The 23,852-nt window shown below is 37.5% G+C and overlaps 1 long non-coding RNA gene across 1 annotated transcript; it reads right to left on the bottom strand.

The window, feature by feature from the left end:
• Nucleotides 1-14,318: 14,318 nt before the first annotated feature.
• On the bottom strand, nt 14,319-14,885 carry LOC149225191 (uncharacterized). Its single transcript, XR_016246944.1, has 2 exons — nt 14,729-14,885; nt 14,319-14,353 (listed from the first exon to the last, which is right to left on the bottom strand). It is a non-coding gene; the product is annotated as an uncharacterized LOC149225191 (long non-coding RNA).
• Between the last annotated feature and the right edge of the window lie 8,967 nt (nt 14,886-23,852).

The following is a 23,852-nucleotide window of genomic DNA, read 5'->3' as shown; positions in this document are numbered from 1 at the left end:
TTCCATCCTGGGAAATATGATCAAGAAAAGAAAGGATCTCCTCCTCCGAAAGATTGCAGCAAAAGCACAAGTCACACTAGATGAAATCAACATAATATATATTCTCATATGAATCATGAGGAAGCTTACTACAATCAAGGAACTATGATTGGAAGCTCCTAGGAATAAAATGTGTGATAAAAGAAAGGAAGAGATTGGAATAATATGCAACGAAGGAAGAAGGCATTCAACATCCAAAGTCCAAGAAGATTTGACTAGAAAATCTCCCGGAAAGATGTGAAGACTCTGATAGAAGTCGGAAAAAGATAGAGACCCTTGATAATGGATATCTATGGGAGATGTGTCAATCTGCATGCAGGATGCTGATACTTACAGGAAGATGTCATGGTGAAAGATCATCACAAAGGTAATTTTGAGTTGAAGTGTTCATTGATTATTTTTGAACTAACATCTGGTTGGGCTTATGTAGGACTATCGAAGGGAAGATTTGTAAATGACTTCCAAGCAGATCATATAGAAGGATGTAATGTCCTTCTGAAATATGGCATGAAATCAGAATGACATGAAGCAAAGCCAGATGGAAAATCTGATGGATCACTTTCTGATGAGTTGAGGACATGACTGACTCATGGATAAAAAGTGATGAATGATTTGTGCCCTATATAGAAGTTCCCAAAGATGAAGACTCCTTAACAAAGAAGAAATTCATGACATCGAAGGAAGGAGCTCTTCGAGCAGTTGGTAGTTACAGGACCTCCACATGAAGGAGTTGCGATATGTACCTGGTTAAGAGGGAGCCTAAGAAAAAGTTTCTTACTTGGAAGAAACTTGGAAATTTCTAAGCAGGGAGCTGAGGTGCATTCCTCTGTGATAGGAATGAGTACATTCCTTTAATGGACTAAAACCTCTTTGTTTAAAGTGAGTGATAGACATGTTGTTCTGATCTTCACCTGGGAAGACAAAATGGAGGATTGTGTAATCATTTGGCATCCGATACTCTTTGGGGATGAGATAGGGCATCTCATGGAAGAGTTGTCGTGGAGAACCAATATTCTTTGAGAATTGGGGATTCCAAGATAAGAATAGTCTATAAATCATTGGTCTTGCCAACATTGGGCTCAATATCTTGTGGAGAGATGGAGTTGTTAGTCAAGGCCTTGCTATATAACAATGTTGGTTGATATGATGCTATACAAATGAGTTACAAGTCTGAATTCTTCTTATGAGAGGTTCTTTAGATTAAGAAAGTCCAAGTACCATTATGAATACCTCCCTAGTTAAGAGGGAGTGTTGAAAAGTGTAACTAGGTTCGATATTCATAATGACATGCAAATATAATTTTATGTAATAAAGTGTAAATAAGAAAAATGAAATTATTTTATTGACTTGCTTCATGGGTTTCATGAGCAAAGATTTTCTTTTGAGTCAAGACTCCCACTGAGAGTCTTTAGGATTTATTCGTCATCTAGTCATAAAATGTAAGAGTCATTGTCATGTAATGAAGTCATGCTACACTTTGTAAAAGGTCATATTGTCTATGTAAGAGTATCCTCCAAGAAATTGTCACCTAACCTCTTCAAGTCGGCCTACAACGATGAACGAATATGCTAGAACAAGTCGCCCTAATCTCCAGCTGTCAAGTCGGCCTAAAGACCCAGTGAAGATGTGTATAAATAGCCTAACTCGGCCTCATTTGTAAACACATAATTCAGACAAGAAATTCGATCTAAATTCGGTCTAGAAGGAAGTAAGAAGAAAGGGTGAAAGGCAGTAGAATGAAGAAGGAAGAGAATAGAAGTGCGAAGAAGGGAGAGAAAGGATTCTTCTGGGTAATGCGAAGTTAGGGTTTCTTTTGGGCTAGTGAAAGTGACTTTCTTCTAGGGCAGTGAAGTATCTTCTGGGCAATGCGAAGTTAGGGCAGAAAAGTTTCTTTTGGGATAGCGAAGGAAGGAATCTTCTAGGGCAACAAAGGAAAAACTCTTTTGGGTAATCAAAGTAGGGACCGAGTTTCTATACAGAAGACCTAGAGACCGAGATTCTCTAGGGAAGTTGTGAAGGTGAAATGGAAAAGGATAGAGACTGAGTTTCTCTAGAAAGAGTCGAAAGGGAGCAGTTCTAGATCAAGAAGAAAGGCAAAGGAAGGAAGAGGTAGAACATCAAGGTTGTTGACAAGGTTCTTGAGAGGATACTAGAGTCAAGGGTCTATGTCAAGGTCTTGGTACTTATCAATTGAAGATCTAGAAGAAGAATTTTGATCGGGTTTTCCTCTCAAGAGGTGAGAGGTTTTGGCCCTGGCTGAAGAAGCCTACATACTGTGTCACTTGTCTTTTATGCATATTGGTAATTGTCTTGATGAAAGAACACATTAATAAGCTAACAAAGAAAAGAATATAAGATTAAGAAGTAAAAGTGCATCACAAGCAATTATCAAGCAAAGAAATTGTTAACTTTAAATGCCCTAGATTTCTCAACACTACAAGGGTGAGGTAAGTTGGGCACAAGTATAAATTCAACAACCATTTTTCTACAAAAATTCAAAAAAAGTTATTTTAAGCATTAGTTTAGGATTTAATTGCTTGCTGGTTTATTCTTTTATTTATCTTGTTAGCAAGCATTTCCTTGGGGAAATTGAACAAAATTGCTAGATCTAACCAAATATAGGTATAAGAAATATTATTGGCACATTTTATGCTTTTATCTAATTGAATTAGTTTGCAAATCCAATGATTTATTGGTTGTGGCATATAAGAGTTGCAACAAAGACAGGGGCTTTAGTACTTTTCCAAGTAAGTTACACCTCAAAAATCCCTCCTTGACTTTATCTTGCTTAATATCCCTTATTTCACTATTTAGAGTTGAATATATTTCATTTCCAGGTAAATTTAAAATTAAAATTCATATCTGAAAATTCTTGAGACATTTTGCCCGAGATGGGTTCACCCAAAGTTCCGAAAAAAACAATTTACAACTTGCTAGAAATTGACCTTTTTAGTTGTTACAGGTTGAGGAGAGGCCTCATAAGCATCAAATTTGATTCTCTTAGTTTGCAAATCCAATGATTTATTGGTTGTGGCATACAAGAGTTGCAACAAAGATAGGGGCTTCAGTACTTTTCCAAGTAAGTTACACCTCAAAAATCCCTCCTTTGACTTTATCTTGCTTAATATCCCTTATTTCACTATTTAGAGTTGAATTTATTTCATTTCCAGGTAAATTTAAAGTTAAAATTCATATCTGAAAATTCTTGAGACATTTTGCCCGAGATGGGTTCACCCAAAGTTCTAAAAAAAACAATTTACAACTTGCTACAAATTGACCTTTTCAGTTGTTACAGGTTGAGGAGAGGCCTCATAAGCATCAAATTTGATTCTCAAGCTGTTATGAAACCAGCTCAAGAAAAGATAGAAAAGATAGATCAACGCCTTAGAATTCAGCCTCTTCGAGGGGGCAACCTCCTTTACATTACATAAATGAACAATTCTTGGATGATACAAATGAAAAAACCTCCTTTCTATATATAGGAGTCTAAGGAGTCACAATATAATCCAGCCTACCTAACAATAATAATATAAGCCACAAAAATAACAATAGAGGGATTCTATGGGGCACAGAAATAATAATATGGGGGTAATAGGGGCACAACAATATAAATAAGGGGTATAACTACAATAGTAATGGGGTAATCACTAGTATTATAGGGACCCAACATGCCCCTCTCCTTCTAAAAAGTGTTGTCCTCAACGCTTGAGTAGTTCTGGATACTTCTGCATAAAATTCTCATCCTCCCATGTGGAATCTTCAGCGGATAAGTTCTTCCACTTGATAAGATACTCTGAAATTGATCGATTTCGTAGCTGTCGAGTTCTTGTTTCTGTGACTGCTTCCGGTTCCAATATAATTTTTCCTTCCTCGTCAAGTTCTGGCAATATTGTTTGAACTGGGAGCTTGTCGCCTATAACCTTCTTTAAACATGAAACATGGAAAACTGGGTGCAATCGAGAAGCTGCAGGAAGCTCCAATTTGTATGCCATAGTACCAATCTTTTGCAACACCTTGTACGGACCATAATACTTTGGTGATAATTTATTATCCTTCTTAGCTTGCTTTAGGGACATTTGCTTATATGGTTGTAGCCGTAGGAATACCCAATCACCTACATCAAAACTTCTTTCACTGCGATGTTGATCTGCCTGTTGTTTCATTCTATTTTGTGCCAACACGAGGTTATCCTTTAAGAGTTGGAGGACTTGTTGTTGATGTTCGATGTGATGTTCCACTGCTTGAACCTTAGAATTTTCTCTTAAATATGATGTGATGGATGGTGGTTGATACCCATAAAGTGCCATAAATGGGGTCATTTTTGTTGCTGTATGGAAGGAAGTGTTATACCACCATTCAGCCAGAGGCAACCATTTGACCCATTGTGTCTGTTTATCAGATACAAAGCAACGAAGATATCCTTCCAAACATTTGTTTACTATCTCAGTTTGCCCATCAGATTGAGGATGATAAGATGAGCTATGAGCTAACTGAGTACCAAGACAAGAAAATAATTCTGTCCAAAAATTTCCAGTGAAAATGGGATCTCTGTCACTTACAATAATCTTTGGGTTTCCATGTAGCTTTTGAACTGTTTCCATAAATGCAGTAGAAACTGTACTGGCTTTAAATGGATGTGATAATGCACAAAAGTGTGCATACTTGGTAAGTCTGTCAACTACCACCATGATGACACTCTTTCCCTCAGACTTGGGTAAACCTGTGATAAAATCCATTGAAACCTCCTCCCAACGTTGGCTTGGAATGGATAAAGGTTGTAATAGACCCGGTGTCTTAATTGTTTCAACTTTATTTTGTTGGCAAACCAAACATTCCGCCACAAACTTTTGAATATCTGATTTAAGGCCATCCCAAAAAAATTCCTTCTTAACCCTGTGGTAAGTTTTTAAAAATCCTGAGTGCCCTCCTAAGGGAGAAGTGTGCAATTCCATAAGAATCTTTTGTTTTAGCTGGGAATTCTTACAGAGGTATAAGCGATCTTTGTACCATAACGAATCATTTTGCCAGCTAAATGTATCAGAAGTACTGGAATCTTGTTGTAGCTTTCGAATAAGTGCCCACACTTCTTCGTCATTCTTCCATTCCTCCTTTGCTTCGTTTATCCAATCTGGTTGGATAATAGAAATGGCACACAACAATGCTTCCACATCCTCATCCTTTCTTGAGAGTGCATCTGCCACCACATTTTGCTTCCCTTTTTTGTAGATGATTTCAAAGTCATAACCCAACATCTTTGTGACCCACTTTTGTTGCTCTTCAGAGGATAATCTTTGTTCTAAAAAGTATTTAAGGCTATCATGATCCGTTTTTACCTTGAAGTGTCTTCCCATTAGGTAGGGTCGCCATTTCTTAAGTGCATGGAGTATTGCCAACATTTCCTTCTCATAAATAGCTTTGCTTAAAAACTTTCCCTTGATTGGACGACTTTCAAAAGCAATGGGTCTTTCATCTTGCATTAGAACAGCACCAATTCCATTTCCTGAAGCATCACATTCCACAATAAAGGTTTTTGTGAAGTCCGGTGTAGCTAAGACCGGTGCTTGGCACATTGCCTCTTTAAGATGTTCAAAGGCCTTTGTTGCTTCCGGAGTCCATGAAAATGAATCTTTCTTCAATAATGTTGTTAGAGGTGCTGCTATTCTCCCATAATTCTTAACAAACTTGCGATAATACCCTGTCAACCCAAGAAATCCTCGCAGATGCTTTATGGATGTGGGGATTTTCCATTCCTTAATGGCTTTAATTTTGCTAGGGTCTACCTTAACTCCTTCATGAGATACAATATGACCCAAATATTCCACCTCCTGGACTCCAAAGAAACATTTGGATCTTTTTGCATATAATTGTTTCTCCTCCAATAGTTGTAGCACCTTGTCAACATGTTCAACATGATCCTTCCAAGACTTGCTGTAGATTAGTATATCATCAAAAAATACTAACACAAATTTTCTAAGGAATGGTTTGAAAATTGAATTCATCAAACCTTGAAATGTTGAAGGTGCATTGGTAAGGCCAAAAGGCATGACCAAAAATTCATAATGACCCTCATGAGTTCTAAATGTCGTTTTCGGAATGTCTTCAATCTTCATTCTGATTTGATGATATCCCGAACGAAGATCCAACTTGGTGAAGTAAATTGATCCATGCAATTCATCCAGTAATTCATCAATGACAGGAATGGGGAACTTATCTTTAATAGTGAGCTTGTTGAGCTCCCTATAATCTGGACACATGCGCCATGATCCATCCTTCTTGTGCACCAATACTACTGGAGCTGAGAAAGAACTTTGACTCGGTTGAATTATACCAGCCTCTAGCATTTCTGCAACCATACGTTCAATTTCACTTTTTTGGACATATGGATATCTGTACGGCCTGATGTTTGGAGGAACACTTCCTGGAATCAGATGAATAGCATGATCATGATCACGCATAGGTGGGAGACCTTTGGGAGTCTCAAATACCTTGGAATGATTGTCCAGGACTTTTTGGAGATCTGGAGAAATAGATGATTCCAATGTGGAAACATCTAGCGAACATAATTGTGCAATTACACCTCTTTGCTCCTTTTTTAGAAGCTTTGTCATGCCATTAGAGCTGATTATCTTTCCTGGTTTCCCTGCAATACCCCTTAATTCAACTTCCTTTCCTTCCACAGAAAATTTCATGAAAAGTTCTTGAAAATTAAAAGCTATTGTACCCAAGGATTGTAGCCATTGGACTCCTAGTACAACATCAGCACCTCCCATTGGAATGGAAAGCATTGGGCTAGTCAATACATATTCTCCCATGGATAGCTTGATATTATGGCACTTTCCAGAACAATTTATTGTTCCTCCATTTGCAATCATCACTTGACACTCTGGTGCTGGATATAGGAAGCAATTCAATTCTTTTGCTACCCTACAATGAATAAAATTGTGGGTGCTTCCTGAATCAATCAACACTATTACCTTTTTTTTCTTGATTTGTCCTTCTATCTTGATGGTTTGAGGAGTGGTAATTCCCGCCAATGCATTACAAGATATGGTCGGATTTATTTGTTCTTCATCTAGGCTTTGTTCCTGGAATATATTCTCTTCTTTTGACCTTTCTTGCTCCTTTTCTTCTTCCTCTTCACAATCTATGTAGAATAATTTCTTCTCAGCACACTTATGACCTTTTGTGTATTTGCTATCACAATTGTAACAAAGCCCTTTTGCTCTTTTTTCTTCCAATTTTTGTGGTGTCAACCTTGTAGGTTGTGGAAGACTATGGGCAACAACACTTCCGTCTTTATAGTTGTGAATGGTATGCTTCCTAGTTGCCATAATTTTGCTTTCCATTTTTCTTGCTAACCTGAATGCCTTCTCTAATGAATCAGGTTCCCAAAGGCGCACATCATGTTGGATATTATCCTTTAAAGACCCTATGAACACATCAATCCTATGCTCCTCTGGAATATCTTTTACCCTTATGTTCAATTTTTGGAACTCCTCAATGTGCTCCATTATTGAACCCTTTTGTTTGAGACTTATCAATTGGCTAAAAAAAATGTTGCTTTTTGTATCCTCATAATGTGCTATCAATTCTTCCGTAAAAATTGCCCAAGTGATAAATTGTTTACGAGAACAAAGCCATTGATACCATACAAACTGATTTGGTTCCAAATATAAAGTTTCCATACGTACCTTTTGTGTGTTTTGCACATTATTGAGATCGAAGAATTGCTCCATCTGTAATATCCATGTGGCGGGATCCTTGCCATCAAACTTCCTCATATCGATTTTTGGAATGTGGTGATTCTTCGATCCAACATTAGCGTCTATGGAATCATGATTAACATTTCTTTTGTTCTCATCATGAGTTTCCTTTACTACCTTTTCACCATTAGTAAGTATTTCTTGTAGAAAATTAGTCAAATCTGTCTTCATATCTGCCATGCCTGTCTTCAAATTTGTGTTCAAATCTATCTTCAAATTGTCCATCTTAGCTTCCATGCCATTCATCTTAGCTTCCACGCCATTTATCTTAGCATCTGTTAACTTTTGTGAGCATGACATTTGTTGCACTTGTTCTTGTAATTTTGATATATCATGTAGCATTTCTTCCTCTTCTTCATGAGTCATGCTAGAGCTTTCAGGTTCCTTAATAGGTGTTTGCATTTTCTTTCCTCGGGGCATCAGTTACCAATAATAATGCTCTAGTATGCCCTTTGAATTCCTTCAAAATAAATTTTCAAACCAAGCTTAAGCAAAAATTTAAAAAATCTACACACCTTTTTTCACTTTGTAGGAGCTCGATATTGCCTCTGATGTATCTCTGTACTTTCCAGTCATCTAGTTCTAAACTTGTGACCTGTAGTAGCTCTCTGTGTCCTCTTTCCAATGCCACAAGTCTGACCCAAATTGGATTCTCCAAGGAAGAGTTATGCGAAATCTCCCACAGTGACTTGATTATAGACTAGTTCAGTAGAGCTAACTTGTACGACGTGCCGCGAGTCACTGTTTGAACCTTTGGATCTAAAAAACACCCACAAGAAACCACAGTCCATCCTATTTCTGTAACTTTTTATGAAATTTCAATCCGATCCTCAGAGAGAAAGTTATGACGATTTTCCCCAGGTCACCTGTTTTGAATGTAATTCAGGAGTCTGCAAAAAAACCAACTTCCTCAGATCATATCTCCGAAAATATCGCGCGAAAAGCTCTGAAATTCGGACCCAAGGTTCAGAACCAATTCTTCTCAAATGGGTTTTTTTTGTGATTTCTGAAACGTCACAGAAAAAAGTTATAGCGAAAATGCCACGATGACCTGTTTGGAGCAGCGAAACCCTAGAATCCAAAGCTCTGATACCAAATGTTATGAAACCAGCTCAAGAAAAGATAGAAAAGATAGATCAACGCCTTAGAATTCAGCCTCTTCAAGGGGGCAACCCCCTTTACATTACATAAATGAACAATTCTTGGATGATACAAATGACAAAACCTCCTTTCTATATATAGGAGTCTAAGGAGTCACAATATAATCCAGCCGACCTAACAATAATAATATAAGCCACAAAAATAACAATAGAGGGATTCTATGGGGCACAGAAATAATAATATGGGGGTAATAGGGGCACAAAAATATAAATAAGGGGTATAACTACAATAGTAATGGGGTAATCACTAGTATTATAGGGACCCAACACAAGCCCCTCCACCCTAGACACAAAATCTGGGAGTGCTTAGGCACTCATAGGGTAGCTGATTTGGGCATAACAAATTGATGTCCCTGTGTTTCTATGCAGACTTTACAGTTTGATTTTACAGGACAACAAGCTATTTTGGCCCATAAATATCTAACCAGTGGTCCAAACGAAAATATAATTACATATTTGATTAGAATAAATTTCATATCCATATTTTCTATATTTTGGTACTTCTTTATCCTTGGTTTAGTTTTATGTTGTATAGTGACATTAAAAACTAGCTAGACAATTCAGAAAAGATTAACACCACCACTCCAAATGACCCCAATCTAAGACACGGATCTTACTAGGGATTTTTGTGGGTTGTAGGTTTTAACCCCGTATAAAAATTACCTGCATACGAATTCTAAAACATAGAAAATAAACAATGCAAGAGCATAACACATAAAACACATATACACAGAGATTTTCCCCTGGATCCCAAAACCGGGACTACCAACTTGATTTTTCATTATGTTCCTTTCAATGTTATAATACATATTTATACATGCCGAAGCATCCAATACCATGGACCGAAAAACCATCGTGTCCAATACCATGGACCGAAAACCATCGCGTCCAAAAACATGTTCGAAAATCATGCACAAAACCATAGGTGGGTCTGCCCATCCTAACATAGGGTCCAAAACCAAACTTTTCTAGGGCATTGCCCCAAACCCCATAAAGTGGGGTTACGGGTACGCCTCAAATCCCCTGTGATGCCCCCCCCCCCTCCCGCTACACAATCGGTGCAACGAAGGGGGGCTCCGCCCCCCCCTCTAACCCCCCGGTTAACTACGTGGGCTAGTCGTGGAAAGAATATAACACAACCCAACATTCTCCCACTTCTTGTTTTCTTTCCACAGGGGGCCACAAGAGAGCTTAGTCATTTCTCCAGCCCTGAAATGCCCATTGTCTCTCTACACCAAAAGAACTTCTCAGAGCTCACAGATTTTTTCAATGCATCTGCAGTATTCTTCAAAGTGTCCACCTTTACCAGCAACACCTTTTTGTCTTCTATCATCCCTCACAAAGTGATACTGAACATCAATGTGCTTTGTCTTTGAATGATATGCAGGGTTCTTTGCCAAGAAAATTGCACTTTGGCTGTCATAGTCTATCCTTATAGCTCCCTGTACTAACCCCATACTTGAACACGATCTCTACAACCAAACTGCTTCCTTGCTTGCATGAGTGGCTGCCATGTATTCTGCCTCTATAGTTGATAGTGCCACTACAGATTGTTTCTTACTCATCCAACTGACTGCACCTCCAAATAGGTTAAACACATACCCACTTGTAGATATTCTCTGATCCAGATCTCCAGCCCAGTCTGCATCAACAAAGCCATGAATATCCAACACTCTGTCCAATCCTGGTCTTCCTTGGTAGCACAAACCATAACTACTAGTGCCACGCAAATCCCTGGAAACCCGCTTCACTGCTGTCCAATACTCCTTCCCTGGTTTTGACATAAACCTGCTCAATAATCCCATTGCATGTGCAATGTCTGGTCTAGTTCAAACCATTGCATACATTAGCTACCAACTGCACTTGCATACGGAACATGGGACATGTCCTCTTCCTCTTCTTGTGTCTTGGGACACTGTTTAGCAGATAACTTCACACCTACAGGAATAGGAACCTTCACCGGTTTACTATCCTGCATATTAAACCTCTGCAATATTGTCTCGACATACTTCCTCTAGTTTAACCAGAGCTTCCTCTTTGTACGATCTCTTTTAATTTCCATGCCCAAAATATAGTTTGCAGCACCAAGATCTTTCATGTTGAATTTGGAGGACAATTGGGTCTTCAAATTCTGGGTAATTTCTTTGTCATTTCCAACCAGCAACATATCATCCACATACAAGACCAGATAAATAACACGGTCACCAATTAATTTAGAATACACACAGTGATCTGCTTTGCTTCTGGTGAAGCCAAGTCCCTGTATAAATGTATCAAATTTCTGATACCACATCCTTGGTGACTATTTTAACCCATACAAATACTTCTTTAACTTGCATACCAGTTCTTTCTTACCTTTCACCACAAAGCCTTCAGGTTTCTTCATGTAGATCTCCTCTTCCAGATCCCTGTGAAGAAACGCTGTCTTCACATCCATCTGTTCTACCTCAAAATCAAAAGCAGCAACAACAGTTAAAAGTATTCTAATAGAAGTTAACGTGGCAATAGGAGAAAAAATATCACCAAAATCAATTCCCGGCACCTGGGAATAACCTTTTGCTACCAACCGAGCTTTGTATTTCTCCACTTTTCCTTCTGCATTTGTCTTCTTCTTGAACACCCATTTGCTGCTAATGGGTTTCCTTTCAGCCGACAACTCCACCAGATCCCAAGCCTCATTTTTGTGCAAAGATGCCATTTCATCAACCATGAACTCTTTCTAGAGTTTGCCATCCTTTGAATCTACTGCTTCCTTCACAATTCTGGGATCATTGTCAGTAATAGATAAAGAAAAATTTGAACAAAAAGCAGATCGACTATACCTTTCTGGCTGCCTTCTTTCTCGAACTAATCTTCTCACACCCAGAGTTTGTGGCTCTTCATCTTCTGATTCCTCCTCTGCTGTAGAGTCTGATTCTTCCTCCTTAAGCTCAAATTCTATCTTCTTAGGTTCCTTTGGTTGGACTTCATGTTTAATAACATTTTTTACCTCTTTGAACACCACATCTTAGCTGTACAAAACCTTCCATGTGACTGGGTTCCAAAGCTTATAACTCTTTAAACCATCCTTATACCCAATAAAGATGCACTTTTCAGATTTACTATCCAACTTGGTTTGTTTCTCCTTTGGAACATGTACATATGCATCACATCCAAATACCCTCAGATGTGAAAGAGAGGGTTTCTTACCAGTCCATACCTCTTGTGGAGTCTTATCCTCCAACGCTGATGAAGGTGACCTGTTGACTAGGTAACATGCAGTGTCCACCGCCTCTGCCCAAAATTCCTGTCCTAACCCAACACCACTGAGCATGCTTCTTGCCCTTTCCATCAACGTCTTATTCATTCTTTCTGTAACTCCATTTTGCTGAGGTGTATATGAAGTAGTCTTCTGTTGTGCTATACCACACTTCTTACATAATTCTTCAAATTCCTTGCTGCAAAACTCTCCACCATTATATGTCCTCAACACCTTTATCTTCTTCTCTGTCTGATTTTCCACGAGTGCCTTAAATTCTTTAAACCAGTCAAAGGCTTTAGATTTCTTCTTAAGGAAATATATCCATGTATTCCTTGAGAAGTCATCTATAAATGATACATAGTACACAGACTTACCCAGTGATGGAACCTTCACAGGTCCAAACACATCACCATGCACAAGTTCTAATATCTGTTTCGCCCTCTTACTACCAGAGGGGAAACTCACCCGATTCTGTTTCCCATATCCACAATTTTCACAGAAATCAAAATCCAGAGAGTTATTACTCATACCTTCTACCATACCTTTACCATGAAGTATTCGAAGGCCCTTCTCTCCAATATGTCCAAGCCTTTGATGCCACAACATGGTCTTCTCTCCAGAGACCATTAGATTTTCTGCTCCACTTTCAGGAACCACATAACTGTTGCACCCATCAATAACAGTGCTACCTTGCAGCTTGTACAGAGTTTCAATTCAAACTCCCCGCATCAATACCAGTGCTCCCCGAACCATTTTGTAGGTATCCTTCTCGAACACTGTTTTTACACCTGCATCATCCAACTTGCTTACAGAAATTAGATTTTTGGCCAATGCAGGAATATGCATAACACCCAGAAGTGTTCTAACCCTTCCACCTTGCAACTTCAATTTTAATTTTCCGCGACCAACGATTCTAGCCTTCCTGTCATCCCCCAAGAAGACATCACCACCATCGTATTTCTACTCGCAGAACCACTCTCTATGGGGAGTGAAGTGAAAGGATGCACCTGAGTCAATCAACCATGCCTCATGATCTACATGTGTACTTGAAGAAGCCAAGTACACATCCCCACCTTCATCTGAGGTGGTTTTTGCCTCTGCAGAAGGAGCATCATCAGATCCTTTTCCTTTGTTAGGAGCTTTAGATTTACAGTCCCTTTTGTAGTGCCCTTCCTTTCCGCATTTCCAGCACACCACCTTTACAGGTTTTCCTGGAGATTTAGATCTTCCTTTAGATTTAGATCTCCCACTAGATGACTTATTTTTGTTTCTGTTCTGAGACCGTCCTCGTACAGATAAGGCATCACCATTTTGGCTTTCCATATTTTTCCGTCTCATCTCCTCCGTCAGCAAGGCTGAGACTGTTTCATCAAACTGCAAGGCAATTGCATTGCTACCTATTGCAATAACCAGACTATCCAACGAATCTGGTAGAGAACACAACAAACTGATGCACTTATCTTATAGGATGAAATATAATTGTCAAACTAAAGTAGACACTACTTATCTTAATCACATATTATTCTGTAGGCATTCCATCAACCTAACTTTAGACCATGACCATTTTCTATATAAACGATGTACATACAGGATAAGGGCCATGTCTTATTAGCTAAAAATTTGCACTGTGCTTCAATTTGAAATTTGTTGAACTCACTCAGCTATTCATTAAACAAAAAAACACATCAGGCATTAGAGCAGTGTTAGTGGTCTATGTTAATTCAGACTAAAACATTGGCATAAAGGTTGAATGACAAAAGGTACAAGTACCAAAGGCATAAGAAGGGTTGCTCACTGAAGGAGAGGGACTTTCAAACAACATAGAAAATGAAAAGGAGCACAAAAGGAGCTGAAATATAATTGTCAAAATAAAGTAGACACTACCATTATATTAACTTTGTGTGTCAGAACTACCAACCTCTGGATGTGGTATTTACTAATATATCTTTGTGGAATCTTCTTCCAAAATTTATAACATAAGTCCATTCATATGATTAAACAGCTAGATAGGCATCTAATTTGTCAATATAAGCAAATCCCAACATCCTTGTTAGGTACAAGGATTCTCAAACCTGAAACAAGCTCGACTTGCCTCCTACACCCATAGCCTCCAAATCAACTACAACTTGAATTGAAGAATTCCACGGATGCTGCACAAACATAAATTTTCAACTTATTTCCCATTCAAATAATAAATGAAAGTTTTAATTGATTAGTATGGGTGTTCCTCTTTATCCATGAAAACTACTACATTCAGAAATACCTGTAAAAACAGATTTTCTCAATTTAAGAAATTGTGTTGATTCAAAAGTAACATTGACAGGTGGCAAGTCCCCAAAATGAAAAGAATTTCAGAATTCATATTTATTTGACATTGACCCAATTGCCAATATCAGATGCTTCGTATGTATAGATTCTATATTTGGCAATGCATCATGCAGAATGAGAGAATCTACAAGGAAATATAATTAGAAAAATAACTAAAAAAATTCAGCAAAAACAAAGGATTACAGGACAGTTAAAACCTGTGTGATAAAGCTATGTGCCCCATCCAAGCCTTCTTCTTCACCAGTATTGAACAAAAATATTACAACATGCTTAAATCCATGAGCCCAATGAGAAAGTCCTCGAGCGAGCTCCAACATCACAGCCACACAGGAGCTGCAATCACCTTCACCTCCACTGGAGTATATTTACGCAGCAAACGCCATTATTAAATCAACAAATTATAAGAAATATAGATTATGATGTGCAAATGATAAACACAATGAAGAATGAAAGAGAGAAACTTAAAAAAGATATTCAATAGTAGTTTCAGTTCAGTGATACAATAGCATTTGTTTTTTTATAGAGATTGTAGTTTGTTGTAAGATCTAACTTATTCTTATTAAAAAGGAAGTGGTTATATGATTATCTCAACCATCATCCAACAATAACTTCCTGCCTAACAACTTGACATTACTAAATAAGTAAAACCCTTCTAATCTAACACCCGCATTAAAGGCTTACACCATTGAAAACAAAACTCACTAAAAGCAACACACATTGACTGAACACAACCATAAATAGAACAAGACAGTCTTCAGAAGTTTCAACTTTGAAAACAATGCTTGGACCAGTAAGACTCCTTCAAGCTGCTCCCTATTCCACCAAAAGGTATAGCCTCTTAGATACGATCCAAATTTCTCAAGATCATTGGACATCATTAGCACTTGGAATGTCTCACAACCCTTGTAAATGTCTGACACTCAACTTCCAGATCCCATATCTCACCTAAATGATTGGACATCAATCCCCACATGCATGTCTCATAACCCCAATGGGGAATAGTTTCTTTGATCCACAAGTATCCTGGACTATTGAACAACTATCTATCTTCCAATGCATCACTTCCTGTCTTCAAAGTGTAAACCTTCTTAAAATGTGAATTCTTCAGCAAAGTTCCTTCATTGTCACTTCCTGTCTTCAAAGTGTAGGCCTTCTTAAAATGTGAATTCTTCAGCAAAGTCTTCTTCATTTTCCATATCTGGTGGATCTTCAATAAGAACTATATTGTTGATTTTTTAAGTGTCCCTTTGAAAAGATCACTGGCACGGATTTTACAATTAATTATTGTATGAACCATTTTTATGCAGTAGTAACATTCTATCTCCCTCTTGTCTTTGGTTGATCTGTTACGATTGTTTCTTGAGTAGAATGCCATCTCAAATTGAGTATCACCTTATATTATCTATAACAACTGCAATGGCTTTCTTCTCTTCAGCTAAGAGTGCAACAATCATATCTTCTAGACTTTGAGAAGGAAACTAGTTTATAGTAAAAATAACACTATTGTATTTAAGATGGTAACAGAGTGGCTTTGGCATCCTCTTCATCTATCATAGCCTTGACCTCTGCAAGCTATCTGAGAATAGATCTCAAATTGTTTATGCAGATAGGTATAGTGATTTCATCTGACATCATAAAACTGAATAACTATAGCTTGACAAAAAAATTGCATTCACCACTTGTGCTCCAAACAATGTGCTACCCACCAAAAGTGGGTGACCCCATGGGAGAAAAAATTTCTCCCACACTTCGAATCCAGCCGGCCAGCCAACAATCCCTAACATCCACCACCGGCCAATAACGTGCCATTCTATCTCCGCCACCTGCATCAGTCATATGCCTTCTCACCCATCCAGCAAGAGCACATGGACAAAGGTGGGCTTCCAATCAGAAGGTACTTATTCATTTCACAATTGGGTGCTTATGGTTGCTTGTATTTGGGCTTTTGATAAGGATTATGGGGTGACCTGGAAGAAGGTGTTTTGACCATGATATTGTTCCCTAACCTTAAATGAGGGATTAATCTTCGATCCTAGTCCAATGGGACTTGTTGACCACTCATGTGTCAACTACCCCTTGAGCAGAGTACAGTGCAGAACAGTAAAATTTTTTCAGATTTCATCATCATCTTATAGGTTTTGGTTATCATATGTAATCCAAATTTTGTTGCCTTGTGGGCCTTGATGTAAAAATGATTCTAGTATGTTTATAAAGCCATGTAAAACATCTAGGTAAGCCTATGATTTTTACCAAATAGTTTCACTCTAGGGAGTTTTTTTTTCCTCTGCCAATTATTTTTGTTTTTAAACATTTATAATTGGTAGAGTTTTTCTTGTTGTAAAAGTAACTAGGTTCAGTCCTCATATTAATTTGTGTTTTATGTAAATGAAGAATTTTTTTTTATTCGTTTCAAGCATGGGTTACATGCTCAATTCTAGATTAAGCATGTTCTTCATGCTTTTAGGGATTTGTTGAGTCAAAGATCCGAAATTGAGTTAAAGTCCATTTGGACTCTTAGTAAGAAAAGGAAAAAAAAAAAATTTGGGTCAAAAAGAATCAAATAATCTTCAATAAGACCAAGTCGATCCTCTAGTTGGTCAAGTCGGCCTGATGAACAGACATGACCCTTCATAGTGACGAACAACTATACATAGGTGTGAATCCTCCACCAAAAGAAAAGAAGTTCGTTAAGGTTCTGAAGTGATATGCGAGTTTCTGTGGAAGGATAAGCAAGTTCTTTGAAGTTTTATGAAAGGGTCAAAAATATGAGGCAATCTGCAGTTTTGTGACAAGTCCGAAAATCTGAAGAAGTCTGCAATTTGTGACAGGGCCGAAATTTATCTCAAGTTGGTAACAGGACAGTAATCAGATTGTGTCAGTTTGATTAAAGTTTGAAGAAGCTTGACTTTGACCGTGACTTGAGAGGAGGGCTGACTTGGGGATCTTATGGAGGAAGTTGTCTTGGTCTTTGGGTTTTGGAGGTCTCATTTTGATCTGATTCTATAAGAAAAGGATTGTTTGGGTTTTCTCCAGTTGTGGGGTTTTGCCCTGGCGTGGAGCCTATATATTGTGTTTTGTGATCTTCATGTTTTGATAATTGCTTGATGAAGAAGTAAAACACAATAATAAAATGCCAACAAATGTCACAAGTAATTATCAAGTAAGAAAAATCAACATTAATATCTAAAGACCTTGATTTTCCAACATGGTATCAGAGCTAAGGTGGTGGAAAACAATTTTGGAGATCACTTATGTTGGCTTAAGAAGAAGGCTAGATATTTCTTCTCTGTGGAGACCTACTCTGCGATGGCTAGATATCTGTGCTAATGTGAGTTATTTGACTGTAATTTCTGAAGCAGTAACAAGATGATCTTCGTGATGCAAAGCCTTGCGGTCTAAAGTGTAGACGAAGGTATGATAAATTAAGAATTTCTGGGTATATGGCATGATATGAAGATTAGCAAATGTAAGTAATGCGAAGTTTTTAACAAATCCAAGTCATCTTTTATGACTGTAACATAAATCCTTGAAACAACAAGTCCTGTATAAAAGTAAAGTTCCAAAGTTGATCTAGAGTAAAGCCCTACTCATACATTGTTCTGAAACAAGTCTAATACAATTATATGTGTCTTCCTATCTAATGCATTGATCTCTTATATACTCCAACTACGATGCAAATCATTCCCTATGTGATGTGAGTAACAACAGTGGAGCAAGGCCTCCTTCCCAGACCTATTCTGATAGTGATACAAGCTACAATAGTGATACAGAATCAAACTCCAGCACTTTGAAGAAATCACCCTTGATCCGAGCCTTTCTGAGAAATGATGCAATCTGAAGGTCCAGTTATCTGTTATAATTGTAGCTTCTTTAACCAGATTGCATCATTTCTGATTAAAGAAGCTACAATTATAACAATAGCTGTTGTAAGGGAAGTATGAGTACTTCCAACACAAGCTGAGGCTTATTGATGAATTATCCATGTTTGAGAGGGAGTGAGCATGGATTTCTCCTCTCAGGTTGAGAGAGAGTAAGGTTGGACATTGGTTCTTCCTATGTCATGTACTAGGCCAAGGCTAACAGCCATAAGTCTAGTGCATGCATCACGGATAGGGAGGGCTGATTGGGGGATCTTATGGAGGAAGTTGTCTTGGTCTTTGGGTCTTGGAGATCTCATTTTGATATGATTCTATAAGAAGATGATTGTTTGGTTTTTCCCTAGTTGTGGAGTTTTTCCTTGGTGTGGAGCCTATATCTTGTGTTCTTTATGTTTGATGATCTTCATGTTTTGATAATTGCTTGAGGAAGAAGTAAAACACAATAATAAAATGCCAACAAATATCACGAGTAATTATCAAGTAAATAAAATCAACATTAATCTCTAAAGACCTTAATTTTCCAACATTTCTCCCAAGCATGCCCCAAAGCTAGAGTGGGGCTCAATGATGAGGTCTTAGGTGAGTCCTAGTGTATCGAGTCTATGTAAATTATCATACTAGATCATCTGTAAAGTGTCACAGAATTTGGTCATGTTTTTATTGTAAAATTTCCCCTTTTGTATGGGATATATTAATATTTGATGTAAAAAGTGTTGTCTATAGAGGTTCTAGGGGGTATGAGTACTTAATTTTACACCTCAACTGCCACACTTTCTATCTAGACAGTGAGACACACTTTGAGGGTTAAAAAATATGTCTAGCCCCCTCTAGAGTCATTTTTATTATTTTCTGGCAAAAAATAACAAAATAATTAATCAAAAAATTAAAATGAGAGAAAATAAAATTTTCTCCAAGTGGAAAAATAATTAAAAAGGGAATGTGCACTTTCCAAAAAAGGGAGCAAATTGAAAGATGAGAAAAGTCTCATTTCCAAGGCAAAGAAGACCCACAAAAACTTCTTTGGGCTAGAAGGAAAATATTTTCTTAAGGAAATCGAATTTTTTGGTCCAAGTGGTTATTTTGAATGAGGGAATTTCAAGTAAATTATTTTTGAAGAATTTTTGGTGGTCCTAAACCACCCCAGAGGTCAAAGATTGGTCCATCCAGCATATCAATCAAGAAGTCGAAATTCTTGGAGATTTGTGTAGCAGTAATCAAGGGTTCGAATTATTTTGAAGAGGATCAAGCCATGGATCAAGTCAACTAGCCGTTTTTTCCACTTGGACGCTCTCATGCTCTCATTTTTCTATATAAGGAAGCTCCAAGCTCCTCATAATAAGATCATGTAATCTTGAGCTCTTGGTCAGTGAAGCTCTGCTATCCTTGTAATATCTTTTTTGAGCAATATAATAAAAGTCTTTGGGGCGAAACTATGGTGTTATTCTTCAGTTATATGGTATAATTTTTCTTATCTCTTGTGCTTAATGTTCTACTAGTGTTTTATATTGTTATTTCCATTAGCTCTTGAATATTCATTGGTGTATAGTTACCTTGCATCATTGTTTAGATTTGGAGAAACACACTAGGTGGAGTAGATCTATTGGTTTTCAGTATAACCCTTAGACTCCTCTATCACTATGCTATCCAAATCTTTGTGGATCTAACAATTATCTTTCAAGTGTGTAGAAATTATATTGTTGATCAGATCTTGGATACATGGGGACATTCTCAGTTGAATTAGCCAACTATTCAAGAAATAAAAGTTGACGAACACATAGTGGGTCACTTGAAGATTTATCAGTAGAATAAGAAAAGGGGTTTTCCTTACCATTTTCTCCAGATCTAAAAATTATCTTTAAAAAATATTTCAAAATTTATTTTAGAACTATGATGAATAGATCTGTGATTTAAAGAGTTTTTACATGTAAATTTGTGAATAGATCTTGTATATATTTCCTTCTAACCTTGTATATATTTCCATCTATTTGTACATATATTGTTGGGTCTTCTTGAATTTTCTTTGCAGATCTGAATAAGGGCATTGATCTTTGGCTTGGATCTATGGGTATGTATAGTTTGAAAGATTTTGAAGAAGATTGATTTCTCAAGACAAAATTAGCCTCCTAGCCTAGGCGGCCAAGGATTTGGAGGTCAGTGAAATTTTTTGAAAGGTCGTCTATCCATTTCTTGAAGGTCGTCAGGGTTTTGAGGGTTTCTTTTGCCCCATGATCGAATTATATAAGGGAATTCACCTCGATAAAAAAATTTGCAAAATTGTTGAAGGGTTTCACTTGGGGTTTTGGCTATTATTTTCTTCAGATTTCACTCTTTGGACTAGCTGCTAATTTTGAAGGGCTATATTTGGCATCAAGTGGGTTTTGGATATTATTTTGTGGCTCATATAAAAAAAATTGAGGCTTTTCCTTTAGAGTCGCGGGCATTCTAGGCCCTATTCCTCCAGGCCACTAGCCTCTAGGGCTTTAATCTTTTGCCATTAACTTTTATTTGCTAACCCTTGTCATTTGTGGGTGTTTCAACGAACTTTTGGAGGGTTTCATCATAAATTCTTGGCATAAAAATATGTTTGCAAAGGATCTTATCACTTGTAAATATTCTTGAAGGATAGCTACATACTTTGAGACTTGTTTTCTCAACGTTGAGAGCTCCTAGAGGAGCCTCTTCCTTGATTGAAGCAAAGGGTTTGATAATACTGGAGATCGAAATTATTTTTGAAGTAATTTGAGCCTTGATCTTAAGAAAATCACCACAAAATTTTAATAAAATTTTCATTTAATTTCTAGGTTGGCCATATGTTTTTGGAAGCTTTCCTCCTCAAATATGTGAGCTCTTTATGACTAATATAATTTCTTGTTGAAGGTCGAGTTCCATTGAGGGTTGGATCAACCTTGTTTGAAGAGTTTGGAATCATTACTGATAGTTGATCCAGTTCATCTTTGTATCTTGAGGAGATTGGGTTGTGAAAATCTTCTATCATTGTAATCTTCCTTGAGATTGAAGAGTCCTTGCCCTTTGTCAAAAGGACGACTTCTTGTAATAATATAATAAGATCTTCATGTTTTCAGGGAGCTTGGGATCTCAATCCCATGGTATATTGCCTCCTTATTGAAGAGGGAGGCCTTCTCTTTTCCTTTTCTCTTAGATCTAGCTTACTAACTTGTTTCTCTTCCATTGCTAGTTAAATTGTTTCATAGTTTAGATATGATCTCCTTAGTTTCATTCGTTGACTATTTCATCTATTGCATTTGGAATTGTTCTTGTCTTTGGTTTCATTTGCAAGTTGAAGATTTAAAGTAGTCTCTTTCTAACCTTGTTAGCAATCTCAGTTGTCATCGTTCATATAAGCTTTGATTATAAAACCTTACTTGTTTCCATTATCTAACATAAGTAAAGAACATATCTAAGAGGCATTTATTGTTAAAGACATTTGGGACATTGCTCTAATCCTTTAATCTAATTGTATTCCCATTGTTTCATTAAGTAACATTTAATTTGCTTCATTGATGATTAATGTAGGCTAATCTTGTGCTTGTTGAAAAATGTGTAACTAGGTTCGATCTTCATAAATATGAAATGTACTTTTGATTCTTCTAAATTGTAAAATGAAAGAGAAATTATTATTATTGTTTTTGGAGCATGGGTTTCATGCTCTAGCTTTTTTATTTTATAGGTCAAGCCACCCATTGAGTGCTTTTACGGTTTTTCCTATGTCAAGAAGTCAAAAGAGTCATTGTCATAAGTTGAAGACCCCTTCGAGCACATTGTAACTTATAAAGAAAATTACTTTTGTCATTTAAAGGGTCAAAATACCATCCAAGACCAAGTCGGTCTGGCAATTGGCAAGTCAGCCTAAAAGAAAGAGCCACGTCTAACATGAAGAGCCTATATATAGGAGGAAACTCGACCTCCTTGAGAGTCATTCATCCATCACTCATTCTAGTGAAGGAGGAAGAAGAAGGCGGCAAAGAAGGAAGAGGATGAAGGAGACTTTTGTTTGGGCTATTTCTCTCTCACATGTGCTAAGGAGGACTAGGGTTTCTGCAGTAGATCTAGGGTTTCTATCTACAAGTTCAATCTTGGAGAAAAGAAGGCAAGAAGGTTAAGCGAAGGTCACCAAGGGTCATCCCCAAGCTCCAGAAGTCAAAGAAAGGCAAGCAAAGGTCAAAGGAAGGCTTAGAAGGTAAATCGAGGCTCACACATGTGGCAGTAGAAACTGTTGGGGCACTGAAAATTTAAGATCTGTAGTGGAGGCTGAAATTCTGTAGCTGGAGGTCGAAGAAGTGCTACGGGAAGAGCTTTGACTGGGTTTGACTAGATCAAGGTTAGCACATCATCCGGAGAGGTTGGTCTTCGTCTTGGAGGGTATTGGGTTTAGTCTTAAGGTCTTGGAATTCATCAATTGAAGAATCTATAAGGAAGAGAAGAGAAGAGATTTGCAGGATTTCCTCTCAAGTGGAGAGGTTTGGTCCTGGCTTGCAGCCTATATTTTGTGTTCTTGTTCTTCTTGTTTTGGTAGTTGTTTGATGATACACACACATAATAATAAGGGACAAAGCTAATAAGTAAAAAGACATCACAAGCAGTTATCAAGTAAAGAGAAATCACTTTAATAACTGCCTTATAGATTTCTTAACATGGTTTTAGAGCTAAGGTTGACTAATGGCATTATGAAGATCTCCATTACATTGAAGAAGTTCCTCAAGAAGTGTTCAAAGGTAGCAAGTCATTTCAAGAAAGGCATCAAGGAAGCATGGAATCTTCTATTTACTACAAAGAAGGAAGTAATCAAGACAAAGGATGAAGGTCTCTTCTCAGCACTCACTAGCACATTCCAAGACAAGAGCATTTGGGTAATTGATAGTGGTGCATCTAGACACATGACTGGTCATCACAAACAACTGAAGACATTATCAAAGGGAAAATCTTCTTACTCAGTGGAACTTGGAGATAATAAGAGCTATCCTGTAAGAGGAATTGGATCAACCTCTATAGAGCTAGAAAATGGAAGCAACATTCATCTCAACAACATCCTATTTGTTCCAGGTTTGCATAAGAACTTACTTTCTATTTCAAGTCTAGAAGATAAGGGTGATGGATTAGCTTTCATTGACGGAAAAGTTGTAGTATGGAGTAAGAACTCAAGCATAAAGAATGCTAGAGTAATTGGTATTCGTGAAGGAAGACTTTACATGTTGATATCTCCTCTTGCACAAGCTTTGGTTCACGCTGAAATCATCCCATCTGAACTTTGTCATAGAAGATTTGGTCATCTCCATTTCAAAATCCTTCCAAATCTAAGCTATATAGTAGATGGAATCCCCGAATTGAAAGAAGATCATGAAGGAGTATGCAAAGGATGTGCATTGGGTAAGATCACCAAGAGACCATTTGGAAACAGTGCTTCGTGGTCAAAAGAAATCTTGGA

The sequence above is a fragment of the Pinus tabuliformis genome, chromosome J (assembly GCF_031772625.1).
Source record: "Pinus tabuliformis cultivar Carrire ecotype Pingquan chromosome J, CPIR1, whole genome shotgun sequence".
NCBI lineage: Eukaryota > Viridiplantae > Streptophyta > Pinopsida > Pinales > Pinaceae > Pinus > Pinus tabuliformis.
The sequence above is the reverse complement of the archived record's forward strand: the minus strand, read 5'-3'. Positions and strand labels throughout refer to the sequence as shown.